Genomic DNA, 23,319 nt, shown 5'->3' with positions numbered 1-23,319 from the left:
CATAATCTTGACTGCTTTCTATCTCTTCGGATATCAATCCTAAGAACCTTGGTGATAGCTCCCCAATCCTTCATTTCAAACTCCTTATCAAGTTCGTCATTCACCTTTATTACATCCTCTACATTGTTGCTTGCTATGAGGATGTCATCCACATAAAGTAACAAAATTACAAGTGAACTCCCAAGTCGAAATCTTGAGTATACATAGTGGTCAAACTGGCTCCTAGTGAAACCTATGTGTGCCATGAACTTATCAAATCTCTTGTTCCATTGTTGAGGAGATTGTTTCATGCTATATAATAACCTATTTAGTTTGCAAACATAATCCTCCTTTCCTTTTTTTTCATACCATTTAAGTTTCCTCATCAGGATTGTTTCATCTAGATCATCATACAAGAAAATGCTCTTCACATCCATATGTTTAAGTTCTAGGTCAGACTTTGCCACCATGGTTAACAATATTATATTGGATATATGGTTTACAATCGATGAGAACACGTCAATGAAGTTGACTCATTCTTTTTTAGTGAACCCCTAAGCAACTAACCTTACCTTAAATCTCTTCGACATTACTCTTTTAGTTCCTTCCTTAACCTTGAAAATCCACTTACAATTGAGTATTCTGACCCATGCATGTTTTTCGATCATCTCCCAAGTGATGTTATCATGAAGATATTTCATATCATCGTCCATGGCTCTCAGCCATTCAATCTTATTTTGACTTCTCATAGCTTCCTTGTAGTATTTGGGTTCTTCATCAAGAACCCCGCTTGCAGAGATTAAGGAAAAAGCTGCGAGATCTGCATAACCAAGTCTCTGAGGTGGCCTGATGACTCTCCTTGCCTAGTCCTTTGCCAATAGGTAGTCATTATCAGTCTTCTCATTTTCATCAGCACCTTGTGCTTCTTCTTCGACTACATCTGGATTATGCAATTTATCATCAATACGATCCACCTAAATAGGAAACTCTTCCTATTCCAGCTCGTCTTCATTGATCTTTGCTTTTCGACCAGCATCATCAGTTTTCTTGAAATCCATTTCTACTTCATTGAAAACCATATTATGGCTTATGATACACCTTATGTGATATGGTTCTAGGCACCACAACCTATAGGCTTTAGCTCCCTCAGGATACCCATGGAACATGCATCTCAGAGCTCTAGGTTTGACTTTGTCTTGCCTAATATGAGCATAGGCTACACATCCAAATACTATAAGTTTATCGAGATTTAGTGGATTACCCGACCAAACTTCTTCAACTGCCTTCATCCCTAAAGCAGTCGTGGGGCGCCTATTTATCAGGTATGTTATTGTCACAACAACGTCAGCCCTAAACACCTTCTTCAATCCAACACTAACAAACAGCTATCTAACCCTTTCCATGATAGATCAATTGAATCTCTCATCCAGACCATTTTACCGAGGAATACTTACTACACTCTTGTGCCTTACAATACCATACATAACACAATAGTTATCGAAAACTTCATTGTATAACTGTCGAAAACTTCAACCTCTTGCTTTCCTGCCAGACTGCTTTTTAACTAGAGTCATCCAACTTTTGATATTCTCAAAAGTTTCACCCTTAGTCTTATGAGTGAATATCCATAAGTTTCTGGAATAATCATCACCTATGGATAGAAAATACCCTACACCTGAGTGTGAATGATTTCTTACACACCCTCAAAGATCAACATGGATGTAATCAAGGAATCCATGTGTTCTTGTTTTCCTTTATTGAACTTCACTCTACAAGCTTTATCAAACACACCAGGTTCATAGAGCTATAGCTTTTCGACCTTATCACCACCTAGTAGATCTTGTTTCCCCAATTCGACCAGGTTCCTTTCACTTACATAGCCCAATCTTATATGCCATAGTGCTATCTTCGACACAGTGGATGCAATGTCTGCTGAACCACTTATAACCTCAGTCTCAAAGGTATACAAGCCTTGCTTGTTTCTGTCTTTCAAGAAATCCTTTGACCCCTTTATAACTCTCAAGATATCTTCCTATCCTCTGAAAATATATCCTTTATTTTTGAATCAGCAAGAGAAATCAAATTTCTCTTAAGATCAGGTACATATTGGTCTTGAGACTTCACACACAAGAGGGGGATGAGTTGTGTGGTTTGGAAAATGTGGTTTTGAAAAACTTTTGAAATAAAATCAGAGTTAAAATACATTTTGAAAAACTTAGCAGTGGAAAATAAATTGCGAAAATAAAAGGAGTTAAGGGAAAAGAGGAACACCATAAATTATAGAGGTTCAGTAAAAAATAAAAGGACTTACTCCTCTCCCCAAGAATTGATCTTGGGAGTTTCCATTAAACATTAAGAGCTTTTAGTAGGAAACGATGGATGTGGGTGTTTGTGTATTTTATTCCTAGTAAGCTTGAGAGTGAAGGGGCCAATCTTCCTTCCCAAATAGTGGATTGAAACAGTTAGTCTTCTCTCCACAAACACTAACCTTGGAGCGCTTAGTCTTCAAGTTCCATAATCTTGGAGCTTAAGACCTTGGATTTAACCGGCTAACCAAAAACCTGTGAGATTTTAACATCGAATTGATCTCGAACCTGTGAAGCTTTTAAGTATCGGGTTGAGCTTCAATTGATCTTGATTTTACACCGGGCTTACCAAGAACCTAGGAGATTTTAACATAGGCTATTATCCTACCTTAACTAGGACTAAAATACTCAATCCCAAACAAAAGTTTTTTACAGATGTAGCTTTAACCCAATCAATTCCCTAATTGGACAGTATTCAACCAAGTTATACACAAAAGGTTCATTTGGTAAATTTTACAATTCTACTCATTCCAGAATTACAAAATGATCTCACTCACAAAATGAATTTTCTCACAAAAGCACTTAGGCTAAAAGCATAGTGAGAGAAAGTTAAAGAAATGTTGAGAGAGAGAGAGAGAGAGGGAGATGAAAGTGTCAAAATACAACTCTGGATGCTTTGAAACGAAAAAAATGAAATCTCTATTTATAGGTCTGAGGTTGACTCAAAAAGAAATTTGAAATAAATGTATTTTACTATTATCTAATCGATTAGCACTTATTCCTAATCGATTAGAAGTTGAAAATAATTGTTTGTAAGTTCTCAAGAAGGAGCTTTAAGATATCTATCTGTTGCATAGAATCAAGGTGTCTTCAAGATAGTTTGGACCTTAAGTTTACACATTTCTAATTGATTGGATAAATTTTCTAATCGATTAAAAAAAGTAAAACATACTCCTCTAGAGTACAACCTATATATAGACTCATAGTATATGTATGTCATGTATGATGATAACGTTCATAATTGACAAACATAACTATTACATAACAAAATATATGACTAACTTAAGTCATTATATGCTAGATTAGACTTCGACTACAACATGCCACGTCCCAGTTGAACCAAAAAACTACTTCTGTCGAAAGTAGAGTTCGATTCAAAATACCACAAAGAAACCTACAAGTTATGTCATATGATTCAATGTTAACAAAAATTATAGGAAATAGCTCGACATTAACTCATATGAATGTATTAACTAGAAACAACTATGCATTAATAAGAAATTAATGAAAGTAATTAATAATCTACATTAACAATACTATTTTAATTATAAAGAAATTTCAACAGCGTCTCACACCTATTGGGAAGAGAAATGGAAGAAAAATAGGTAGACTTCTAACCAACATGAGCAGGGCCGGCCCTGTGCAAGTGCAGCATGTGTTGCAGCACAGGGCCCCAAATATTAAAGGGCCCCAACTTTTGAAATTTTTAATTTTTTTCCATAAATATTAATAAAAATAAAAAAAATATTATTTAAAAAACTCAATAATTGAAAGAAATGTTATGATAAAAACTCAATATATACAAAAATCAATATTGATCAAAACTCAAAATAATTATAATTAAATTTATTTTTAATTAATACATAATTGTAATTTTATATATTTTTTTAATTATTATAATTGTATTTTAAAAAAAATGGGCCCATTTTTTTTAATTAGAACGAGGCCTCCGATATGAATGGGTCGGCCCTGAACATGAGCTATCATACAACAATATTCAATACTTCAATATAACTATTCAGGAAAGTTATAAGGTCGGATATCAATGGTTTGTTCCAATATTGAATTGAATTAATAAAATATTAAAGATCGGTGGAATACTTGTGCTTATTGTTTGTTGTATATTGACAACCTATTTTTGATAAGTTTAATAGTAGAATTGATTGCAGGCAGAATGACACATAAGGGTACTGTGTGTGACTAGGGATGAAAATAGGCTAAAAGTGTTAAAATCTCACATGATCTTTATACAAAAAAGACTAAACAAATACTTTTAAAAGTCTATTAAAAATACTTATGAAACTTAATAAACTGACCTCTCTCTCTCTCTATATATATATATATATATATATATATATTTAAAAATAAGTCAAAATAATATATAAAAGACTCTAATGTATTTAAAAATAAGTAAAGTAGACATTTTTAAAATTCTTAAAATGAAACATGCTTTAAGCCCATATTCAACTTTTAAAAAGCTTTGGGCAGACAAAAAAAAATCTATAAGAAGCTACGGTCAAACTCAAACATTAAAAATTTATTGTAACTTAAGATTTAGACTTTCTAAGGCATGACATAGCCTATTCCCACGTGTTTCTTATATATAGATCTAAAGATTGCATCATTTTGCAGCACATTTTAGTTAAGAATGTCAAATATATATGTTTCATGTTGGACATAATGAATATGTTGGCCAATTTATCTGAAGTGATTGTAGTTTTCCATGTATGTACACGTGATTATGGGTACTAGGTTTATTAATTAAAAGTTATCTTTACTTTTGCATAAAAAAGACAAACCGATAAATATATGCATATTTCAGAAATAATATGCTATGACAAATAATCTCATGTAAACATAGAAAAGAAAATTAGCACCATAAAACTTAGAATGCCTCCATTTATTATTAACACACATGTAGGTCACTATTTGACTATGTCATACAACCTTCTCCTACACTTTTATTTATTTGTAAGGCCTTCTTTCATTTAGATTTTTTTAATTTTTTTCTTTTTTTCTTTTTATAAGATCTAGCCCCCTTTAATATATATATATATATATATATATATATATATATATATATATATATATATATATATATATATATATATATATATATATATATATATATATTTGGGATCAACTAACTTTAAGAGTAAATTTTTTTAATTCATTCCAAATTATAACATTTGAATTGAATTTAATCTAATAATTAAATTAACTATTTTATTTAATTAACTATTAAATTAGATTGAATTCAAAAGATATAATTTAGAATAAATTAATAAAAAATATTTTTGGAGTAAATTTATATATATATATATATATATATATATATATATATATATATATATAATATATATATATATATATATATATATATATATATATATATATATATATATATATATATATTCTAAATACTATTTGGAGAAATCTCCCTGAAGCATGTCAGGAGAGACCACAATCGTCCTATATGATTATGAAGGTTTAGTAGTTGTTATTCTTCATGGGTCAAACTTCCTTTTATATTTCATCATTTATCCATGATCATTAAAGGTGTGCCTCTTCACATCCCTCATAAAAATGACTAGGTTTTACGTCTGTCGCCTACTGTAATTGCTAGGTAACGCATTTTCCGTTAATTTATGTAAACCCCATGTAATTATGGAGGCATTTTGTAACTGTTCCTCGTGATCGTCCATATGGCTTCCTAGCAATCAAGCCATGTCCGACTTGTTCTTCCTTTTGAGTTATGATGTGGCGTACTCCGACGTGTTGGCCTTGTATCTAAGTGAACCCTAACTGAATTCCGACTTGTGTGTGATTATGATTATCCGACCTACTTGCCTTTTCATACTTGGCTTCCTACGAGCTCGGCTTTAGGGGATTTCGGGATGTACATAAGCCACCGATCACGAGGTCCTATTTGATTGAAGTGTTCAGATAAGATAATCTTGGAATTCTCTTTTCTTTAGACCGACATCCTACTTGGCGAGTCACTGAAGTGTCAATCATCTCAATGATGACAAATCTTTCTCTCTCCTCATCATATGATGGTTTTTATAGGAACTCCCAATTGTCATCATTGTCTTTCTTCTTTATGAATTTTTTACAAACTTTGCTCTTTCACTTTGGCTATTTACCCAAGTTAGTGATCTTTTTCCCAAGTGTTGCGAACAAATTTTTCTTCATCCATCACTCGATTCTCCTACTATCTTAAGCCCTGGGTATCATTTTTCTTTCTCCTTTTCACTTTTTTTGTTCTTTTATCATGTCTTCAATACGAGGCTATAGTTACTCGGGAGAATGTTCGATTTCTCTTACTGTTAGTGATAGAAACGATTTCACTTTTTTGCTCTTTTATTATGTCTTTGAAATCGTTTTTGACGTAGTGGATATAAAGCGTACCTTAGGATTATTTTTCTCATTTTTTGAGTTGAAGGGAGCGAAAAAAGGAGGTTGGGTATCCCTCAGTGGTATTCGGGGAAGTGCTTTCTTCAAGCTTATATCACAAACTATAAGGGTTTTAAGGATAAGTTCCTTCGAGTGAAAAATGGAAAAAAATGTCCCCAAGTTATGCATACACTGAAGTTACGTGAATTATACCTGAGCACATCACACACTCAAAAATACAACAGAGTCGCCATCAAATTTTATTTATTCCTGAAGGAAAGGGAAAACATCGATAAAACCCGTGGGGAGGAGAAATGGGTAAGGAAGTCGGTTATTCAAGGGGAAGGTATTAGCACCCGTCACATCCATAGTACTCCATGGGAAACATTTTGAATGTTCTTTGCAAGAATATGTGTTACTATCTGAAGATTACTCGCGAAAAGGGAAATGGGGGTTAATAATTAAAGTGAAAAAAGGTAAATAGATAAATGCGCTCGCCAAGGATTTGGGTCCTCGTGCCTACGTATCCTCATTCGTGCTATGAGGAAATCAAAGCTTTGTAGTTCGTGGAACTAAGACGAATGAGTTAGCTGTTTTTAATGAACAATATTAACGTTTGTGTTCTACTGTCAACTTGCTTGTATGCTCGAGCATGGGAGTCTTAAGCATCTGTCTATTTATGGTAGAATGGGTGAACTCAGATCGCACTCTAGCAGTTAAACATTGCTTGCTCGCACATGGAGACTTAAGAGTCGTTCACGGTAGAATAGAAGTAACACGTCCTTTCTGAAAATGTTTTAAATTGAAAATGAAGCCCAAAGGCAAAGATGAGTTTGATGAGGTGAGTTTGCTTTTATTCTGAAAGAGAGTCATAATTTGAGTCGTGCTAAAGTCTATGAATGGAGATGAATACAGTGAGCAACTGGGTCATTTTTCCCGCACCTAAAGATATTCAGAATGAGGATAGGAATTCTCCACTCTCATACCTTCTCCATTGCTTAAGGCTCGTAGCGTACAATCCTAATCGTATTGTTAATTGTTTTTTAGTTTATTCACAAAATGATTTTAGTTTTGCTGAGAGAGAACAAAAGGGAAAGAAAAGAAACCTTAGAAGGTTGAAAGTCTAATCTTCAATATGATCCCTCCTGTCTGTGTAGAGAGACTTATCAATTATTTGATTTAAATTGCACTAAAGTCTATGAATAGAGATGAATACAGTGAGCAATTGGGTCATTCGTCCCGTACCCAAAGATATTCAGAAAGAGGATATGAATTATCCACTCTCACCTCTTCTCTATTACTTAAGGCTCATGACATGCCACTTGCATCATAGCTGATGAGTGTTGAAGTTAAATTTCCTTGCAGCTTTTTGTGATGAAAAGTTATCTTTGAAGAAAGAAGAGACTTGGCAATTACTTGAATTAAATTGTGCTAAAGTCTATGAATAAAGGTGAATACGATAAGAAACTGGGTCATTCATCCCATACCCAAAGATATTCAGAATGAGGATATGAGTTCTCCACTCCCATCCCATCTCTATTGCTTAAGGCTCGTGGCACACAACTTGGCTCATGATTGGCAAGTGTTGAATACACCTTTGTTGTACTTGAATAGTAGTTCAGTCTGTCTTGTACTGATTTGAAGTCTTGAACTTGTGTTTGAATCTTGATCTTTGAGTCTTGAATTATTGAAGTCTTGAGATCCAATATCCATTACAACTCTAGAACATAAGGACTTATCCTATCAAGTGATCAAGGATCTTTCGATCACTTGAATAGACTGGGGAAATTGGGCATATTCAAAGGATTTAGTTGATCAAAGCGTACTTTGATCAACTTCATCAAATGGGAAATAACAATTGGAAATGAATAGAATCATGTACACAGTCATCTAAGGATTAATTAACAATTAGAATATTTCTACAATGCCTAAAATTAGGGAAGCATGCAAAATCAAGCTATTTCTAAACCTAGGGGGAAAATAGTCATCGTTCACAAATTGAATTAATTCCTAATCATGTAAATTCTAATTAAACTCCATTAATGAAATCCAATTAGTTCTAATTTCCTAGAAGTATCTAATTAGCTCTAATTCTAAAAACTAGTTAAAACTAATGAATTTCTAATACCTAATCAAAATATTTCTAATTAATTTCTAATTAACCTAAAAACTAATTAAATTCTAAAATTATCTAAACTAAATCCTAATTAACTAAACGAAGTCCTAATTAACTAAAGACCACCAAAAAACAAGGTAATGGACTCAAACAAACAGAGATTGGGCCTTAGAATTGAGAAGGAATAAGGCCCACTCGCAAGGGGGTGCATTCGGCCAAGGGAGTGTGTGACCAAACCAGACTCACTTTGGGCTTTGTGGAGGCCTAAGGCCCAATGTCCAATGGATATGAAAGAAACAGAGGCTCGTTCACTCTCCATCTCCTTCACGCTCAGCATCTCACCAATAGAAGAAAAACCAGTCGCGACGGCATGGAACCTAGTCGCGTCGGATTTCGTCACCGGCGGCAGCACTTCCACACGGCGAAGCATTCACACCGTCCTCCGCTTCCTAACCTAACCGAAATCGAAAACAAAACTTGACCTAACAAATTGAAGCTACCGCAATTCGATTCTTACCGGCAATGGCGAAGACGGATCCGAAATTCAGGTATTCAACGCTCAATCCGATTCTTTAATCCTTCTTGCTTCTTCTGTTATGATTCGTTTCAGTTGCTTTTTTACGATGCTTTCGGTTATGGATGTGATTCGATTTGATTTGTTCGATTTGCATAATTGTAGATGGTGATGGTGTGGAATTGTTATGAGTTGAAGCTTTTATTTACATAATTTCACAATGAAAGGATGAAGATGGCGGTGAGAAGTTTTTTATGCAGGTGGCGGTGGTGCGACCATGTAAGGAGTTTGACTGTGATTTAGTAGGAGGATGGAGATGTTAATGTGAGAATCTTCACTGTGCAGGTGATGTGGTTCGTGATCCAGAAAGAGGAAGAAGGTGAAGTGAGAGTGATGATGAATTGTGAATAAAATCCCTTGGACTGTGAAGGACGATTCGAATTTATAGAGTTAGAAACATAACTGAAATTGGCATCTCGGGTAGCTCTGTTAGGGCAGTTCACTCTCTTAAATTTCCCAAGGGAAAAACGGTTAGAAGCATGACTCTGTTAGATTCTGTTAAGTTCAGTTAGATTGAAGTTTTATTTGCAGAGTTGTTGGAATTATAGTGTGATGATGAGAGTTATGGTTATGGAAAAGAGGAGAGGAGAAAAACCTCTTCATTGCTCATCATAAATTTATAGCATTCTGTTGTAATGGATGTGAGATGAACTTGGATGCTTGGAAGCCCGCGTTTTCGATTCATTTGCATTCTGCATTTGGATTTTCGTCGTTCATGTTGTGTTTCTTTTACATTTTGTCATGCTTGCAAATTCGTTTAGTCGTTTCCGCGTTTGCTCCTTGTGCTGACGTGGATTCCCTTGTGCATGACTTGGACTTTGGATATTTGGAATTTGATGCTGGATGTTGGATTTGGATGGGTAATTGAATTATGGAATCATGGATATTAGAATGAATTATGGACATTTGGAATAATGGGTTGTATATATTGGGCTTAAGGAATGTTATTCACCAATGCTGAATTTTTATTATGAAAATAATGATGGTGAATGGGCCAATTTTCAAATGAACAAACCTGGCCCAATTTGATATGAAATGAAATGAACTTCTAACATTAAATTGGAACTTCTAAAATCAATTTGACAAAAAGAATAAATGATTTCTAAAATTAATTTGACAAAAAATGATGAAATGATTTCTAAAATTAATTTGACAAAAAATGATGAAATGATTTCTAAAATTAATTTGACAAAAAATGATGAAATGGTTTCTAAAATTAATCTAAATTTCAAAAATCAATTTGAATTAAAATCAATTTGAATTAAAATCAATTTGAACTTCAAAAATCAATTTGAACTTCTAGAAATACTTTGAAGTTAAAACCAACTTGAAACTCAAATCAATTTAGAACTAAAGTCAATTTGAAACTAAAATCAATTTGGAAAAAGATTATGACACAATGATGAATCCAATAACAATGTGCAGTGGACTAACAAATCCAAATGATAATAAGTCTGTAAGTCAAGCAAACCAGATGACTTCTATTGGGAAAAAACTCCTTATGCTTATGAAATATGTCATGTTCTAATATGGATGGAACAAAATGTAATGCAAGCCCAAGAGCGACTTATGAATGAACCAATTGATGATATGAACTATCACAACATTTATCGTAATGAATGAATGACCTTGACTGAAAATGGACCATGGATAAAAGAAGTGGACGAAAGTATAGATGTACTAATGAATTAATGCATCAAGAAACATGGAATCAAGAATCAATGAATGATTTTGAATAAACATGGATCTATGAGTTAAGTGAGGCATAAAATCAAATGGAAACCTGTACAACGAGATATGTGACAAACCCAAAGATTAAGACATGATCATGCTTGATCAGATGCCTCAAGGACATAGGTGATTAATCAAGCAAGTAAAATGGTATACCAAATTCAAAAACCAAGAAATTAGGGATTCCAAGTCAAAGCAAACCACATGTTGAGCCTCCCCAATTAGGGTTTCAAGCCAACCACAAGATCAAGGTACAAGTTATTCAAATCAAGGTCACAAACCAAAAGGTCCTCAAATGACCCGAACCAAGAAATTAGGGTTTCACCCCCACATGATTAGGAAAACCATAATCTTCAAGCCAAAACACTGATTTTAATTAGCCACAAACCTTGAATCTATGATGCTTGTTAGCAAGTGTTAATCATGAATGAAGGATGCACATGAATGAGACGTGAATGAGTATCCAAGTCATAGATCAGTTGAAAAGCAAAAAGGGAGGGAATATTTTGGGGTATGACATACACTAGACGAGAACTATCGTTTCCTAATTTATTGGTCGCATAATCCATTGCCGATTTTTGACTTCGACTATGACAAGTTGAACACTCTAGAAATCCGAGCTTTGGCCGTTTTGGATGACTTTTGGGTAGTGAAAGTTAAGGATTTACTACAGATGGTTGAAGACCCTGAACAAATTTCTAATTTCTTGGGTAATGTTCATTTGTGATTTTTTTACTGATTTTTAATAACCCTATTGACAATCATACTTCTTGATTTTTTCTGCTTTGGTCTTTTTATTTCTGCTAACATGATTAACCTCAAGCTTTTCGAATAAAAGAGATTGATGGCTTGAGCCAGAGCAAGGTGTGGTGATCAGTCTGCTTCTAAAAGTGATATGAAGGGTATTCAAACTCGGACCCTCAAAACGAAGAAAACAGAGGCTATCAAAGAAACTCCCACTGTATCCGAGCCCTAAGCTACTTCTATTCCTCCCTTTAGGGATTCTAAGCCGGACTATCCAAAGAAAATGAAGACCTTGATGAGTGATAATGTCAGTCAAGCCGGCCTGGAAATCACCACCTTTATGCAAGATTCAATTAGTAGTCATCAAACTAACCCAATCTCTGAATTCAAGTTCTGGTCCAATAGTTTTGACAGTTTGCGATATCTTTATGATCATCTGAATGCAATTGAGGATGTTGATAAGGTTAAGTCAATAGGCGTTCAACAATTGACACAAAACCTCGAGGCTTACTTGATGAGGTGTACATTCGTGACTCAGGGTATTTTTGAAGTAGGTGATGCATATAAAGAGAAAGAGACTCGTCTTACTAAAGACATAAACCAGTCGAAGGATGATTTGAAGGCTCGAACCCTTCAGGTAGATGAGCTGACCAAGTAGCTCGCATAGATGAAATTATAGAAGGAGACGTCGGAATCCCAGTTGTCAAAAATAACTAAAAATAAGGAAATCGTTGAATCCAAGTACTCATAGCTGGAAGCGACAAATGTCGGCTTGGTCTGAGTGTCAGAACATGCTCAGGCTCTTAATGAGACTTTAATAAAGTCTTTGCAAGATGCTTAGGTGGATTTTCTCTCTGGCGGGGATGATTATTTTGAGAGAGCTCAAGCTCAAGCTTTACGCATCACGCCCGACCTGGATGTGTTAAGAATGGATTTTTCCAAGATGATGATGGACAGGCAACTGGTAGAAATGGAGGAAGCTTCCCCTGAAACAAAGGGTTTGAAGGATGTGGCTGTGAACCATTCGACTCCTGAGGCTCAAAAGGATGAGCCTCGTGATGTTTAAATTTGTTTATGTTTTTGTTGTTGGCCATCACTAGTGATGTACTCCTTGTATCTCTTGAACAATATTTTATTTTTTCCTGCCACACGATTAAGCCTTTTGAGGGCTATTCTATGACAATGCCATTTCGTTATCCTTCTACGAATTTTATTCGTTTTTTAATATCTTGACTTCTTTAGACATCTATGTCTTATGATTAAATGATTTAATCATACCTTATCCTTCGTGCTTTGCTCTAGTTTTTTATAGCTCAATAAAGGACTTTATGCCTTACTTCTCTTGTCCGGTGACTTATTGTAGTTTTTTTGACCATGTTCCTCTATTTTATGCGATTGATTACTTAAGTCAAATATTTCATGTCCCGACCAGAGGTTCTTCTTATTTAACTGGCTTAATAGGTCAACAATTTTGTTAAGCATAAACCGACCAGAGATTTTTTGTTTACATAGCTAATTTCCTTAGGTTAAAGGTTTTATTAACATAACCCGACCAGAGGTTTATTGTTTATATAGCCGAGTTCATTTGGTCATAGGTTTTATTAACATAACCCGACTAGAGGTTTATTATTTACATAACCAATTTCATTACCCGACCAAAGGTTTATTGATTACATACCCGAGTTCATTAGGTCAGAGGTTTTATTAACATAACCCGACTAGAGGTTTATTGTTTACATAGCCAATTTCACTACTCGGCTAGAGGTTTATTGTTTACATAGCCGATTTCATTAGGTCAGGGGTTTTATTAACATAACTCGGCCAAAGGTTTATTTTTTACATAACCGAGTTCATTAGGTCAGAAGTTTTACTAACATAACCCTACCAGAGGTTTATTGTTTACATAGCCTATTTCATTACCCAGCCAGGGGTGTATTGTTTACATAGCCGATTTCATTAAGCCACAAGTGATCTTGGTGACAATCTCGGCTACTATGACAAGTTTAGTCTTTTCTGCAAAGTGACACACAAAAATATGAATTGAAGGCTCCTCATTAAAAACCCTTGGCCTTGCAATGGAAAAGAGTGTTACCTTCAACTTTTATTTAAATAATAATATTACATAATGTTTAACTGTAATAAAACCTAAGGTTGGAAACATTCTAAGTCATCAGCATCTCTACTCCTTCCAAGTTCTTGAGTTTGTAAGCTCCATTATTCAATCTCTTCTTAATCTGGTAAGGTCATTCCTAGTTTGGAGAAAGTTTTCCCTTATTCCATGTGTATGTAATTCTTTTTAGAACCAAGTCCCCTTCTTGAAAATTTCTTGGCCCAACTCTGGTGTTGAACCTTCTGGCCATCCTCTATTTTGCAGCACATTCTCGCACATGATCCATCCCTCTGATTTCTTCTATAAAGTCATCCGAGTTATCAAGCCCCTCATTATTGAGATCCTTGTTAAAGTTTAATCGCCTCCAGGTCAGAGAATTGATCTCCACTAGTATCATCGCATCAACCCTATAAACCATTCTAAAAGGTGTTTACTTAGTAGTCGAATGGGGATTGGTGTGATATGACCATATGATTTCGTGCAAGTACTCTACCGAAAGCCCCTTGGCTTCATCCAACTTCTTCTTCATTCTTGATAAGATGATCCTATTTGCTTCTTCTAATTGGTCGTTGGCTTGGGGATGCTCGACCAACATAAACATGTTATGAATACTAAGGTACCTACAAAATTCTATAATTGTAGAACTTGCAAACTGCATACCGTTACCGAATACAATGATTATGGGTAAACCAAATCGACATATAATATTTCTTCAGTATTAATATCTTACTCTTTCTGCTGTGATTCGAGATACGATTTATGCTTCCACCCACTTGGAAAAATAGTTGACTGCTACAAATTATGAATTTTAATTTTCCGACCGCTATAGGAAAAGGTCAGAGGATTTCTGCCCCCATTGATAGAAAGGCCAGAGAGATATGACTGAATGTAACAACTCTGCTGGAGAATGTACGAAAGAAGCATATATCTGACACTTTTCACAATGATTCACAAATCGTGTGTAATCTTGTAGCATACTCGGGCAGTAGTACCCGACTTAGAGTATCTTTTCAGACAAAGATTTTCCTCCAATATGGCTTCCGCATACCACTTCATGAACTTCCTTCATTATGAGTCCAACTTCTTCTTCATTGACACATCTTAACATTGAAGAGGATCTACCCATCTTGTACAATTGATCGACAACCATGAGGTATCGAGAAGACACTCTCTTGATACTTCGTGATTTAGTCTCTTCCTATGATAACTTATCATGTGTTAAGTATTGAATTATAGGTGTCATCCAATCCTGAGAATTTTCCAATACCATCACTTCCTCCCACGTTTGGTACTTCTAAAGTGTCTTGAATTACCATTCTGTTCAGCCTCGGGCCCTTGGTGCTAGCTAACCGGGATACATATAGGCCCTAGTGTTTTCCTCTCGTGGAATATGTATCACCTCAAACTTTGTAAAACCTTTGGCTAGTTGTTGGACTCGTTACAGATATTTAAGCAACAATGCATCTTTCGTCTAAAAGTCTCTCTTGATTTGACTATATATCAATTGAGAGTCGGTTTTGACCATTAAATAAGATACTCCAACTTCTTTGGCTAGATTTAAACCAGCCAATACTGCCTCATATTCTTATTGGTTGTAGCTGGCTTGAAAGCTGAAAAAAATAAATTGTTCTAATACTAAATCTCCTAGTTCTTCCAATACTATCCCTGCTCTATTTCCCTTCAGGTTAGATGATCCATCCACTGATAAGACTCACTTCTGTGACACTTCCTCTGGGATGGGTGCACTTATTTCCATTAGGAAATATGTCAATACTCGTGACTTGATGATTATTTTAGGTGAGTACGTGATATCGGATTCTGATAACTCCACAACTCATGCCACCATTCTTCCTACTAGATCTGGCTTTTTCAGGATTCTTTTTATTGGATAATTCGTCTTGACTATTACCGGGTTACCCTAGAAGTATTGCATGAGTTTCCTGGAAGTTACTACCACTGTCAAAGTTAATCGTTCAATCTTCTGATAACGAATCTCTACACTTTTGAAAACCTTGCTAACAAAGTAGACCGGCCTTTCTTCCCCGTCATCATTTTGTACCAACACCGAGCTAATTACTTTCTCGGATACTGCCAAATACAAGACAAGAGTTGAATTCTCCTTAGGTCTTACCAAAATCAGTGGGGAAGACAAGAATTGGTTCAATTCCATAAATGCCTTTTTGCATTCTTCGGTCTACATGAATTCGGATGGCTTATGTATAGCTGAAAAGAAATGTGTTGATTTATCACATGTATAAGATAAAAATCGGGATAAGGCATCTAGCCTCCCTATTAGTTGTTGGAATTCTTTTACTGATGTCAGTCTTCTCATTTCAATGATGGCCTACCACTTGTATCGGTTCATATCCATCGTACTGCATGGGAACCGTTTTGTATATTATTGCTTGAATGAGTGTTGTTTTCTTCATGTACCTGCAAAATAGAAAATGGGTTAGAAAAATAATGCTCGAGGAGGACTGGGTCCCTTATGCCTATGTGTTACCATAGTGCAATGAGAAATTCAGAGCCTCACAGTTTATGGAACTAGAGAGATAACGAGGGGAAAGAAAGAAAAGTCTCTACCAAGGATTCACATGCTCATGCCCACATATCCTCATAGTGCAATGAGGAAGTCAGAGCTTCGTAGTTCGGAGGACAAAGATTGAGAAAATAAAATGATCAGGGATGGTGTTTAAACTAGAAAGGAAGACTTACCAAGGCATGGGGACTGGCATGGTAAGGAAAAATGATGTCAAACCCAAGAGAGGAGGGGTATAACCATAAAGGTTTTAACCCAAATTGTTGTGTTAAAATTGGGAAAACGGAGGGTTAACCATAAAGGTGTCTCCCAAAAGAGGTATATAACCATGAAGACGTCAACCTGGATTATGGTGTCAAAACCAAGAAAAGACTTACCAAAGTATGAGGTCTGACATGGTAAGGAAAGAAAGCAGGAACTTTATAAAGCACTGGGACTGACACGACAAGGATCTTATTAAAGCACGGGGACTGATATGGTAAATGAATGATGTTTAAACCAGGAAAGAGGTATGCAACTACTGAGGGTGTCAACCTGAATTTTGGTGTCAAAACTAAGCGAAAAAAAGGGGTTAACCATAGAGGTGTTACCCAAAAGAAAGAAATTGCAATGGCGTTTAAACCAAAAGGATTTGAAGAGAGGAGCCACATGGGTAGTTGCAGACTTGTCAGTGAATTGATTTGAATTTCACTAAAGTCTATGAATAAAGATGGATACTCTAGGAAACTTAGTCATTCGTCTCGTATCCAAAATATTAAGAATATGGATAAGAATGCTCCCTCTCACCTCTTCTCTATTGATTAAGGCTCATGTCATGCAATCTTTGTCAATGTCTGACAAGTTGCTAAAGCAGGTTCACAAGGATGAACTGCGGGGATGGGGAAGATGGTTGATGTATGACTGATGCTTGAGGTCTTATACTTGTTGAGAGGCTGAAGCTCCAAAGTGACAGAGATAAGTCCCATCAAGTGACCTAGAGACTTATGTCCACTTGACAAAGACAGAGGGTATGTGTGCAAAGTTATAGGATCTAGTTGATCCAACAGAAGTTGATCAAACTAAACCAAATGGAATGAGAAGAATAGAACACACAGTGCATGATCATGATACAAACTAACCTAGGGTTTCATTGTTAGGTATCCCAAGAGAAAGCCATATGGATGCAAAGTGTATTGAGTTTATGTCTCATTGTTAAGTAGCCCAAGAGAAATCCATGTGTGTGCCAATATGTGCTAACCTAAACAAATGAATATGATAAACAAAGTCATAACGAAAATGAATAAACAAAAAGTCACAAAGCCAAAAGCTTAAAATTTCAACATTGGACCAAGTCAAAGTCAAAGTGTCCATAAGGTCTATGAGTTCATGATAACTCCAATTCAAGCAAAGGGTATAAGTCATAAGTTTAACATCCAAAGTCCAAAGATGAAGGTATCATTACTCAAGGTTAAGCATAGGTCCTTAAGGAATTAGTCAGTTCATTTTATCATGTTTTGATTCATTGAGATGATGTCAAGATGATCAAATACAACATAAGAAGCAACAGATTAATAAGACAAGATAATCAATACAAAATGAATAATGTGTGAAATAAGATGATGAATGAGACATAAAAGTAAATGACTGAAATTAAATGACAAAAATTAAATGACAATAAAATAAAGTCAAGGATTAATAGTGAGAGTTAGTGGTTAATTGATTTTGTTGGGACAATTTAGCGTTATGTTAAACAATCATAAGTAAGCTTATGTAGAAGTCATACCTATCTGATGTCGATCAATAACAATTTACGTGTAAAAAATGTGAGATAATTAACACAGGTTAATCTCCTAAAACATGTAACACAATGGTCAAAACAAAAGAAGAAGGTAGATAAATAATGCCAAAGAGATACATGGATCAAGTGTTTGACTTAGGATATACTATCATACAAGTCAAGGGACCCAACCATATGGCTCAATGAGAGACAACCTATCATTGATCCAAAATGTCAAAAATGATTCAATGATCATTTATCAACATGTTTGAAATAAAGAAGATTGAATCAACCTCAAGTCCATATATGTATGACTTGAAATGTAGAAGCAATGATGAACCAAGTCAACAACTCAAATCAAAAGCATCAAGTGTATCAAAACTCAAATAAAAATATGAATAAAAATGATTTAAAAGGGAAATTAAAGAGAAAATCCCAAACTATGGTCAAATGATTCAAAAATGGTTGCAAAAATTACACAAAGTCCCAAATATTATGTATGAATAGATCTCAAAGGTTGGATGCAAAAATGTTTTAAAATGATTAAAAAATAAATTTGAAAATGAAATTAAAAATAAAATGAAATAAAAAAAATTCAAAGTGATTTAAAAAATTAGGAGAAAAATGTATGTGATGCAAAATATTTTTAAAGACTTTGGGTAAAAAAATTAATCAAAATGAATTAAAGTGAGTGAGAAATTAAATTGAAAAGGAAATGAAATAAAATAAAATAAAAGAAAAAGAAATAAAAAAGGAAAAGAGGTGCCAATAACTACCAAGTTCAACAAAAAGCGATGGCATGATCTGATTGGATGGAATTTGAACTTGGCACCAAAATGCGCGCAGGTTCACATCATCTTCAACCTTCAGCTCAATTTCTGCAAACCATGAACTCGTGTTTTTAACAACTCCCAAGCATGAAATTAGCTTCACAACACTTCTTCGTTCATATCTCCCTACATCAGAGCCATTGATTGACTCTGAGCAGGGAGAATTTGCACAAGAACACGAAGAATCCTAGTTCTTAAAAGTAAAATTAAATGATGGATACACAAGATAAATTCTAGGTAAGTGGGGGCTTTTGATTAGTAGAGTGAGGTAAAGAGTATGGTAACTTGTTTGCTCAAGAATTTTACTCGTAACTACCTTTCTAGTTGGAGCTTCGAAGGTCGACAATGGTGGATTTGTAAATCTAGTTCTAAGGAGCTTAAAGCCAAGGAAATGCTTCAGTTAGCTTCAGAAGGTTTCGATGAAGGATTCTGGGTGGAGATTCTAAGTTAAAAGAGCTTGAGTCGAAGAAATGGTTAATTGATTTTTTGAGGTATCGAGTTCAAATGGTTGCAGAGTTTCTTTGGCTTTCAAAGCTTGAAAGTGAGGGCAAAAACCTCCTATATTTATAGGAAATGTGTTTGTGAGCTCACACATGTGAAGTGGATCTGAATTCATGTGAATAAGATAGGAAAATCATGATTTGCAATCCGTGTGAGGACAAGGGTGAAAAGTGTGACTTGGGCATGAAACCTGGCTGTTTTACACTCCATTCTACGCATTTTGTCAAGACAAATAAGTTTTCACATTATTGTACCGCAAAATTTACCCTCTTCCTTTAAACCCTAATTGGCTTATGTCTCTTTATCATACATACTCATGCATATCATTGGTTATATGGTTATGGGATCAAGTTATCTTGTCCTTTTGGTTTATGTCAAGCAAAAAGAAGAAGGACATGTATTCAAGTCATTGGTGAGGAGATGTCATCTATCTCATGGATCACTCAATCCACAAGGGTTCCATGTGCCTTAAGAAGTTTCAACATGCTCATTATATCCTCATATGATTGAGATTGGCAAGGGATTTGAAGATTATCATCATTCTCCTATCATTTGGCTATCAACTAGGGTTTTGGTCAAAGTCAGTTTGTGACTGACTTTTTGAGCAAAAATGGTTTCCATGGTACTATATATGTCTCAAAGCATTCATGTTTGAAATATTGGTCATTGGATTTAATCAGAAGAAGTTAAATTGATCAAGAGGGAAGAGGAATTGACTATGTAGAACAAAAGTCAATTATGCAACCAATAAGTCAACTCTTGACTTTTTAAGGTCAAACTTGGGTCTCATAAGTCAAATATGGCCAATTTTTGAGATTTATCCAAGTGGAATCACAAGAATCACGAAAATCAAGAGATTTATCAAAATTGCCTAATTTGGGAATTATGGTTTTTAGGAAGTTACTATTTTTGGCAAGTTTGGTGTTAATGATCAACTATTTTCATGACGAATTTTCCCTATGATCAAGGATCCAAATCAAGTTGTCCTTAACATGAAAGTTGTTCGCCTTTTATCAAGCTTCAAGGAGATACCAAGTTTGTGGCATTTGGAGCATCATGGTTCAATTTGTGATCATTTGAAGAAGGGTGTTTCAAATTCATCAAATGTTCAACATTTAGAATTTTTTTTAAGTGTTTCAAGTCAGAATTTTCAAGCAAGTTCATGGCAATTTTAAGGAGTTTTAGAGGCTTCGTTTATATTTGCTTTCAACATGAAAAGTGTTCCTTAGTCTTCCTTCTTTCCATTGGTACCAAGTTTTCGAGTTTTGATTGAGCACACATCAAGTTATAGTCGTGCCAAGTTGACTGCATGGCCATGTATCAAGCTTAAATTTAAAACATGCATTAACCAAATTTTGCAAACTTTTGTCCAAATCACCCAACATGTCTCATTGCAACCACATGCACCACCCTTTTTCTTTCCCTAAATGGCCCAAACAAAGCAATTTCCATGCACACTCATGTGCCCATGCATTTGGCAAAAAGAGAGGAATGTTTCAAGTGTGCAGCATGCTGATTCTATTATGTCTTACGTTCCAGCTTACACTGATGTTTTCTATCCCACTTCTCATGGACAAAATGCATAAAGCATGCAGTCATACCACCTCATTTTCATTTTGCACACAAACTCCCAAACACGCCCCTCAACAGATTCTTAAACTTGGCCAGCACTACACCTCATTCCTTGAACTTTATATAAGGCCTTCATGCCCAAATTTCATACATACACACACACACACACACACACACACACACACACACGCGCGCGCGCGCGCGCGCCATTGAAGCATAAAAGTCGAATATGCATATTTGAAGCTTACAAGCATTTTTCTTCATTTGAAGCTCTCCTTTCTTCATTTCTCTTGCTCCTGAGTCTCATTTGAAGACCACAAAGCATTGTTGGTGGGGCTTTTAAAGCTTAAACAAGCACAAGAGGCAGTTGACCTTCTCCATTAGGTAAGCTTCTCCTCACTTCATCTCCCTCATTTTGGATCTAAACATGCCATGAATAACTTGCATACATTGCTTATGTTTGGTATAAAATGATATTTCAGCTTGATTGTTTGGATGTTGGATGTTTGAGTTGTTGGAACCTTTTGAAAACAGTTTGTTGTGCTTGACTTTTGTGCTATTTTTCTCCATGATTAATCCATCTTTTTAAGATTTTCTTGACATGGTTGTGTTCTATTCCATGAGATCTTCATTTTTACTTTTGATTTCATTTAATTTCATGGATTGTGGATGAAGTTATATGGATGTGAAGTTGTTGTATGAGATTGGATGGAGTTAGGGTTTAATTCGTGTTTTAGTTTTGGACCGAGGTTGAAGATGATGCGTGGCATGTTTTGATTGGTTGGCTTATGTTTTTGTCTTTTCTGACTTAAGTCACCGTGTCCAATTGATGCATGTTCACATGATTTATTTGTTTCATTTAAATGTCACGCCCTTTACAACCTGAATAATTGGAATTGGGTCATTGGGCCTTGAACTTTTGCTTTTCTCACCCCTAGTCTTTTAGCCCATGCGCATGTTTAAACTATTGTCCAGTTATTTCCTATTTTACTCATGCACCTCGTTTATTCCTTTAACTTTATTTTATTTTTCTATTCTGATTTTATTTTAATATTCCTAATGCTCCAAAAATTTTCCAAAAATTGATAATTATATTTTAGCATGTTATTTAATTTTCTATATTTTTTATTTTATTTTTCTATTTGTTTTGATATTTTATTTTAATTTTATTATAAAATGTGTTTAGTTTGACCTAGTTTTTGAATTAGGGTTTGGTTCTTGATGCTCCCTTTTGATTTTTTAATCTCAATTTTTGTACACATTTGGGCACATGTATGTAGGGCATTTGGGTATTTATTTTTTGATTTAATCATTCATTTTGGTCCATGTTTGAACTCATTTTTAATGTTTGACTTGTATGTGTAATTCTGGCGTAGTCAGAATTCAGATGTTCTACTCCAAGTCATGACATCTGATCCAACATTGTAACTAATACAGCAAGACAGTTATTCAAATTAAACCCTGTACTAATATGCTCACGTTCACAGATGTCACGACATCTGCTTCTATATCACCATAGAATGGAGGAACACCTAGTTCTGTGCATCTGGTAGAAAGACTCAGCAGAGATCACCCATAGCACTAACTTCTGTTATTTTCCTACACAGTAATCAGCAAGATGTCTCAATAGTGATTTGAACATCATCTGTTACATTATTCCAGTCTGCTGGCCTTGTACTTGTATTTCCTAAAATAACGGTTGAACAAGTTAATCTAATTTCCACTTAGTAGGGTGCTAACAAATAGGCTATTTGTTAGGTTCATTTAATGTAGTTCAGTTGTTAGTTTCCTGGATTTTAGCTCAGCTGTTGGATTCCTGAAGAATAGCCTGAGAAAATTACTGAAACAGAAAAACTAATCACCCTACAATTCAGCACATGCTGTCAGGAATGAATGTCACAACATTCCGTTTGACAGTCAGAACATATACCTCATGCTGATTCAGTCTTGTTCCTGAATACAGTCTGTGCTAAATTTGTTGTACTGTAAAATGCTAACCAGTCTCTACTTCAGTATCAGCATACATGACTAACTGTCAAGGCATCCAGTTTGACAGTTTCACAATGATCCTTTGGCCAGGTCTGTTATCCTCTTGGAGACCAGACTGAAATAAATACTGAACTGAAGCAGAAAAACCAACTTGCCTATTATTCAGTATGTGTTGTTAATGATGAATGTCAAAACATTCTGATTGACATTCAAACAGAAGGCTATGTACCAGGTCTGATATTATCTTTATAAGCAGACTGAAATACAAGCTAAGTTAAGGCAGACAGGATTATAACATGCAGAAGGAAATCAAACACAGGAAATTGTTAACCCAGTTCGGTGCAACATCACCTACTCTGGGGGCATACCAAGCCAGAGAAAAAGATCCACTATCAG

General features: G+C 35.1%; 1 long non-coding RNA gene across 1 annotated transcript; it reads left to right on the top strand.

Moving 5' to 3' along the window:
* The first annotated feature begins 8,830 nt into the window (after positions 1-8,830).
* Positions 8,831-10,066, top strand: LOC127128232 (uncharacterized). Its single transcript, XR_007805795.1, has 2 exons — positions 8,831-9,125; positions 9,257-10,066. It is a non-coding gene; the product is annotated as an uncharacterized LOC127128232 (long non-coding RNA).
* The last annotated feature ends 13,253 nt before the right edge of the window (positions 10,067-23,319 follow it).

The sequence above is a fragment of the Lathyrus oleraceus genome, chromosome 3, assembly GCF_024323335.1.
Source record: "Lathyrus oleraceus cultivar Zhongwan6 chromosome 3, CAAS_Psat_ZW6_1.0, whole genome shotgun sequence".
In the NCBI taxonomy this organism is placed as follows: Eukaryota; Viridiplantae; Streptophyta; class Magnoliopsida; order Fabales; family Fabaceae; genus Lathyrus; species Lathyrus oleraceus.
The sequence above is the reverse complement of the archived record's forward strand: the minus strand, read 5'-3'. Positions and strand labels throughout refer to the sequence as shown.